This window comes from Thamnophis elegans, chromosome 12 (genome assembly GCF_009769535.1).
Source record: "Thamnophis elegans isolate rThaEle1 chromosome 12, rThaEle1.pri, whole genome shotgun sequence".
NCBI classification, from domain to species: Eukaryota; Metazoa; Chordata; class Lepidosauria; order Squamata; family Colubridae; genus Thamnophis; species Thamnophis elegans.
The window spans coordinates 14,046,955-14,054,950 of NC_045552.1; positions in this window are offsets into that span (position 1 = coordinate 14,046,955).

Consider the following 7,996-nt stretch of genomic DNA (forward strand, 5'->3'; position numbering starts at 1 on the left):
AGAGTCCCAACATCTTTTTTACATTGTGGTCTGATATCTCAACTACTAGACCAAGTCAAACTATGGTTCCATGTAGCTTGTTGAAAAGGTAGCTAGAAGAACAGGCTTGGCCTACTTAATTTTACCTTAACCCCTACTCTATACCCCTCTCCCAAATAATTCAAGTGCAGAATAAATGTGCATCTCTTGGGATACCAATTTTCACATTTCCGCACTAGTTGAGTTGAAGTTTAAAAAAGAAACAAAGAACTATAAATTGGAGAGCTATAGAGTCTTCTTCATCTCAAACAGACTTGGATCATTGTGGTGGTTTTTGGGAGGCAGAGATGGGTCAAATCTCACAAACATTTCAATTTCCTGGGGTGAATTACCTGCACAATGAGGTCTGAATCCTGTGTTCAAGGTCCCCCCCCCCAAGGTTTTGGAAATAATGTGATGACCAAAATGCTCTTATTCTAATTTACTGGTGGGAAGCACTGATGGGTTCCAGATTGGGTATAAGGTAAAGATAAAAGTTCTCCTGCACATGAGTGCTAGTCATTTCCAGCTCTAGGAGGCGGTGCTCATGTCTGTTTCAAAGCCAAAGAGCCAGCGCTATCCAAAGACATCTCTGTGGTCATGTGGCCGGCATGACTCAACACCGAAGGCGCATGGAACGCTGTTACCTTCCCACCAAAAGTGGTTCCTATTTTTCTACTTGCATTTTTACGTGCTTTCGAACTGCTAGGTTGGCAGAAGCTGGGACAAGTAACGGGAGCTCACTCTGTTACACAGCACTAGGGATTCGAACTGCCGAACTTCTGACCTTCTGCTCGACAAGCTCAGCGTCTTAGCCACTGAGCCACCACATCCATTTAGATTGGGTATACTACTTCCTAAAAAAAAACCTTCGTCAAAAGAGGAGCAAGTTAGGTGGGCTTTTCCATAGAGCTGCATTACTGCCAATATTCTAAAAACGAAGGCACAGGATGCTCTCTTCTACCTTCCATATGTTGCTCTGTTTATTTCATGCAATATTTTTATTTAGCTACCAGTAGTGGGGGGAGAGGTAAGGGAGATCTAGCAGCAGATGTACTTAGAGTTCTCCTAAATTTATTAGGAGATGCTGAAAAAGAAGAGAGAGAGAGAGAGAGTGAGAGTGAGAGAGAGAGAGAGAGCACGAGGGAGGGAGGGAGGGAGGGAGAGAGAGAGAGAGAGAGAGGGAGAGAGAGAGAGAGAGAGAGAGAGAGAGAGAGAGCTTCTTTCTTCAAAACACTTGGCAGAACATAATGTATAATTGCCTGACTGATCTTTCCAATATTTGTACATGTATAAAAATCTGTTTATGAGCTACCTCCTTGTTCTCTCATTCAGCTGCAGACATCCAAACCAGAAGTGATAAATTATAGTAAAAGAACAAACCATACCTCTGTTTTTCAATACGCTGGGCTTGCCAGTGATAAGCTTAAGGCACATAGGGACATGGTGATCCAAGGTATCCGTGATATCCTTGGGAAATGCCTATCACAGGGGCCGATTCATTGCTTATTGCTCATTGTGTGAGAAGAGAGGAGCTCTTAGGGAATCAGGGACTAAACACAGGTCTCTTCAGGCTGATGCTGTTTGAAAAAAAAACAGCTTTGCTACCCACAAAGCTGCATCAATTGCTGTCCTTTCACAGACCTGTCCTTTTCATCATCTGCAACTTTCCTATCTTTTCTGAAGCGTTTGTCTCTGTTTATTATAATTGCATTGCTACTTTTTTCATTATTTATTTTAGGGGAGGAGAAACATGGCCACTGAGTAGCTGTAGAAGCTCTAGGCGACAAAAAATAGATAGATGATAGATAGATAAATAGATAGATAGATAGATAGATAGATAGATAGATAGATAGATAGATAGATAGATAGATAGATAGATAGATAGATAGATAGAGAGCTGTGTGTGTGTATGTTTTGGAACGCCTTGAGCAAGTTCAACCAAACTTGGTAGATAGATGACTTACTCCCTGGAACAAATACTGTGGGGGTAAGACACCCCTAACTCCCCTCAGGGTGTGTGTTCTGTTAAGATACAGCCTGTTGTGCCTTAAAATGACTTCTACGGTATTGCCGTAAATGGCTTCTACTGTGCAACATAGTGGAATTGCTTTGGTAACGGCTTCACAGTACTACATAAGAGGGCTCCCTCTGGTAAGGAGAAAATTCCAACATTAGAAGAAACGTTCCCATTATTCTCTTTCAAAATTAAGATCCTCATTTTTTTCCTCTTATTACCTCTACAGACAGAAAAATATTTTCTACAGAAAGCCTTCCACTGCCTGCCATTTTATGTCCCCAAATTTGATACCACTGATATCGTATCATGGTGCAAGATGTGGGGTCCCATCCGTTGCTTTGGGGCAGCCGAAATGGCCACAAGTGGGGAAACAATAACTGTCATTTTTTCCCCTTTAAAACATTTTGAATAAACTCACTGTGAACAATTTATGGAATATTTCTTATCAATCTCGGATACCAGTTTTGGAGACCAATGCAATTCGAGCAATTAGGGCCCACCCAGACACTGTTGGTTTTATTTTAAAAAAAGGTTATTCGATTTATACCCACTGCCTCATTTTTATTTAAGATTTCCTGTAAAATAAGACTTAATTCAGTGGCAGAAGCACTGTCTATAGAAACTTTTCTTACAGAGGGGGAGGTGGGAGAGAGGAATGATAGATTTTAAATATTTCCACATAGCTGTGGCTCAAATCCTCAAAGAGTCCAGGATTGTAGGTTTTATACCCCCTGAGGCCAGGTGTCAAACTTCATTGACATTCTGGCATGAAAATGGGTCTTGTGGTTTGGCATAGGCCCAAGGAATTGCTTGTCTAATTCATGAAACCATCACAAAGATCGGATTATATTTGGGAGGAGAAGGTGTTCCTGATAAAGATTTAGCCACGTTGTGAGAGAAAATCATTTGCAATGTGAGTTACCATATTTTTCGGACTCTGAAATGCACTCCCCGCCCCAAAAAGGAGGTGGAAATGGCTGTGCATCGTATAGACCGAATACTGCCCTGGTTTTGGCTTCCCAAAACCCCCATGCTTCCCATTTTCACCAAAAAAGGGCCCGTTTTTGTAAAATCAGTATGCGTGAAGTGTTTGGGAGGCCTACAGAGTGCTCCTGGGAGCTGGCGAAGGCAAAAACGGGACACATGGGAGGTTCATGAGGCCAAAAACAAGCCTTTTGGTGAAAACAGTATGCATGAAGGATTTGAGAGGCCTGCAGAGTGCTCCTGGGGGAGGGCAAAACAGATGTGCAGAGGCCAAAACCTTTTGTTCTTGTTTTCCTCTTCGAAATCTAGGTGCGCCTTATACTCCAGTGCGTCTTATAATCTAAAAAATACAGTAGTGCTTGAAAAAAAAGATCCCCCCCACTTGCCCCAACTCAACCAAAGGATATATTACGACAACGTGAACGGACTCTCTTTTCTTGTGCGGGATTCGGAATCCATAAAGCAAGGGTGATGCCTTTTATGAAATAATGCTTTTTGGAATTTGAACCATTGCTTGCTAAAAAGTGAAGAACGTTCTGAAAGTTTGGTACAGTGACGATCCCTCCCTCCCCATAGAATAAGAACTGGTGAACATGGTCTGACAAGAGGAGATGGGAGTAAATGATTTTTAGCCAATTATAATAACAAGGAAATGTTAATGGTCATTGTTTAACAATATATACATACTATGGTATTGGCACAAGTAACTTGGATATAAATTTTAATCAGTGAGTTGCAGTGGTGGGTTTCAAAATATTTTAGAACCTCTTCTGTGGGTGTGGCCTGCTTTGTGGGAGTGGCTTGCCAGCCATGTGACCGAGTGGGAGTGGCTTGCCAGCCATGTGACCGAGTGGGAGTGGCTTGGCAATCATGTGCCTGGGTGGGCGTGGCCAACATGTAAAATGTGGTGAAACTCACTTAACAACGCTCTCGCTTAGCAACCAAAATGTTGGCTCAGAAACTCTGGCATTTGAATCACGCAGGTCTTAAAGCTGTCCAGTTACAAGACCCTTGCACTCCTAATCCTTTAGGGGGAAAAAAACCCTAGGGGTGTTCAAACTTGCCAGCTTTAAGACTTTAAGGTTTAGATAGGACTCTTAGAAGCGGGCGGGGCGATTGGTGAGCCAGCCAATCAGTGAGCGGTGGGCGGGGCAAGCGTGGTGCAGATTGGCGGGGGGAGGGAGCTGGAACCGGTTCTAAACGGTACGGTAGATTTGTGGAACCTCTTCTATAGAAGAGGTTAGAACTGGCAGGAACTCACCCCTGGTGAGTTGGGAAAAAAAGGGGAGAGGAGGTTTAGAAACTTTATTAATTCACCTTTACTTAAAAGATACTATAAAAGTGTAATGTTATTGGAGGATTTTTTTGAAATAGCTAATGAATGCCATTATGTGGTTGTCCCTTTAAGTATGAATGATTTGAGGTAAAAGCACGTTCAAATAACTGTAGTCAAATGAGAATTGTGGTACATTGACAGTAAGATATACAAAGATTTTTGACTTAAAGTGTATAATCTAATATGAACTATACGTAATGACTGGGGAAGAAATGCACGAAAGTTATCTGTAACCAATCGACACGCTTTCTACAAGATGTAATGAAGGATGATTCTTTTTTGTGTGTTTTTGTTTAATTAAAATAAAATAAAAATTTCAAAAAACAGCAACTGGTGAACATTAGAACTGAACATTTCCAGATTATTGCGGCATCTGCTGAGGTGGAAATATAATGGTGTTGATGGTTCCTCACCTCATTATCTACTGACTACAAGAGGACCAATAGCATGGGGCTAGAGGGTTAAGGGCAGGGATGTCAAACTCAAGCCATGCGCCACCCCCCCCCCCCAGCTGCATTTTTGCTAGCGGAGGGCTGCAGGAGGCTGTCATGGCCAAAAAATGGGGTGGGATGGGGCCTGTGCACAGGCCACATGTAGCCCCCCCCCCCCCGGGCTCTGTTTTTGCTGGCAGAGGGCTAGCAAAACAAACTAAAAAGAAAACAAAAGGAGAAATGTTTCCCCTTTTGCATTTGAGCACGCAAGAAGGGACAGGAAAGGAGGAAGGAAAAGAGGAAAGACAAAGAAAAAGCAGGGAAGAAGGGAAGAGAGCAAGGAAGGAAAAAGAAGAAAAGGGGAGGGGGAGGAAGAAGAAAGGAGAATGAAGAGGGAAGGAAAAAGAAGAAAAGGAAGGAAGGCAAGGAAGGAAGGTAGGTAGGAAGGAAGGAAGGAAGGAAGGAAGGAAGGAAGGAAAGGACATTATAATTATAAGAGTGAGGGAAGGTCTGAAGGAAGTCCTGCCTTAGCACTTGGCCACATGTGCTAAGTGATGTTGAGCTGGAAATGTCCACCATGGCCACACCCACTATGGCTATGCCCCCCCACCCCCTGAGGTCAAACACAACCCTGATGCGGCCCTCAATGAAATCGAGTTTGACACCCCTAGATAAGGATTTACACTGTGAGGGATCCTTGGTGCTCTCTGAGCTTGGTGGTTTCCTTGGGGAAGTTTCATTGACCCCTAACCCAAACATCACATCATCAGTGCACTGAGCATATTACCTAGTTGGGTCAGGAAACCTCTGCAGGAAAACAACCAAGCTCAGAGAGGAGCAAGAGCCCCTCATTTGAATCCTGAGCTACAAATATTCTCCTTTATCGCTTTAACTTGTGTTTCGTCTTTGCCTATTACTTTGCCAATACAATTACAAATCTACTTCATCCTTTCTTGCCAGCCATGCACACAGAACCTATCCTTTGACTTTCATTCCAGTAAGGTGTGATTAGCTAAGCAGTAACACATTTCCTATAACAACAATAGAGGGACATGGTGGCACAGTGGCTAAGACGCTGAGCTTGTCAGTCGGAAAGGTCGGCAGTTCAAATCCCTAGCGCCGCGTAACGGAGTGAGTTCCCGTTACTTGTCCCAGCTTCTGCCAACCTAGCAGTTTGAAAGCACGTAAAAATGCAAGTAGAAAAATAGGAACCACCTTTGGTGGGGAGGTAACAGTGTTCTGTGTGCCTTTAGTCATGCTGGCCACATGACTACGGAGATGTCTTCGGACAGCGCTGGCTCTTCTGCTTTGAAACGGAGATGAGCACTGCCCCCTAGAGTCGGGAATGACTAGCACATATGTGTGTCGGGAAACTTTACCTTTATATCAACAAGAAAACTTCTTTCAGCTACTCTTATAAAACCTGCTTCAATAATCATTGTTTAACTCAGAGTCTTGCTTTCATGTTCACATGCACACACGGACTGCTGCCATCTCTCCACAATCGTGGCTCATTGGCTGAGCTCTACCATTTGACAGAGTGAAGAGGTCACCTCAGGTGGTGGATTTGGGAAGTGATGAATGGGCAGCTGGTGGCTCATTCGTTATGATTATATGCGATGGCCAAGCCTTGGAAAACAAATCATTTTGATGTTTGGGAATATTGATAATGCTGATAAATAAGTCTAGGATGATTCTTCAGGCACCCGATTAGCATGTTTATGAATTTCTACACCTGGCACATAATCAATCAAGTGTGCTTGTTTCACCCACTGCACCAACAGAAATGGAAGTTCAGTGTTTGTTATGGGACTAGCCACAAATATGAGAAAGCTCGCATGGAGGTTTTGTTTATTGATAATGACTTGGAAACAGGCAGTAGAAGGCTGAATTCCTTTGTTGAAAGCTTCCTTAATCTACGTGATCAGAGGATTCATTTCCAGAGTGATGTGAAATTTTTTCAGCAAATGTAGACCAGACTTTGGGTGATGAGAAATCAGCATTTATCCCCTTGAAATAACTTGTAAGGCATTATCGGTGTATCCCCTAATTCAAAGTAACGGGGTGTTATGAAATTACAGTGAAATTGGCTTTGTCTTTTTGTAAACCTAGTACTGTTCTTAGAATGGGTATCAGGGGTGGGTTCCTGCCAGTTCTAAGCTCTTCTATAGAAGAGGTTCCACAAATCTACCGTGCTGTTTAGAACCGGTTCCAGCTCCCTCCCACCGTCCGTCCACACATCATCAAGATGAAGAGCAAGAGGAGGAATTCTGGGAGCTGAAGTCCACAAGTCTTAAAACTGTCAGGTTTGAACACCCCTGGGTTTTTTTTTCTAAAGGGTTAGGGGTGCAAGGGTTTTGTAACTTGACAGCTTTAAGACTTGTGTGCTTCAAATGCCAGTGTTTCTGAGCCAACATTTTGGTTGCTAAGCCAGAGTGTTGTTAAGTGAGTTTCACCACATTTTACAAGTTGGCCACTCCCACCCAGCCACATGGCCAGCAGGCCACTCCCACAAAGCAGGCCACACCTACAGAAGAGGTTCTAAAAAAATTGAAACCCACCTCTGATGGGTATTATCCTCATGTCAGTTCAGACACTTGGAGAACAAGGGCACAAATATCAATTCTAGTTTCACCAGTTTTTATAGGAAGAAAGTACCCTTCCCCTTGATTAATTTTGACACCATTCCAGTAATATCCTACTGTTTCATTATTTATTGCCCAGTGTAAAGTGAAAGAGCATAGCTCAACAGCAGCACCCTTCGGAAAATGTCAAGTTTAGCTCAGAAGATTTCATTAGAAGGATCAACTAGAAGGTGTAGATAAAACTATTGCTTTGCCTAAAATCCTGGATCAATATAGTCAGTCAGAGCAGGTATGGTTAGATTGGAGAGAAAAAAAATACTAAATTGGACTATGACAATGTCCTGCTCCTAAGAGAGAGAGAATTGATAGCTCACAGATATAATGAAATCCTAGGTAAGTTCTTTCATCCCTGTTTATTCTCATCTTTGTTTATTGGTGTGACATAATCTCTGGTTGCTTCCGCACAGTTTGGGATGCGTTCCTATTTACTCAAGGTTATTTTTCTATGGTTGGAAGGAGGACAAGACACATTAAATCCAGTTAACATGTAAAAAAAATGTTTGGTCTGGTACAAAGCTATGAAAGCTTCAGCTCTTCTCTGTGAGGCTGAGTATTCATTTGC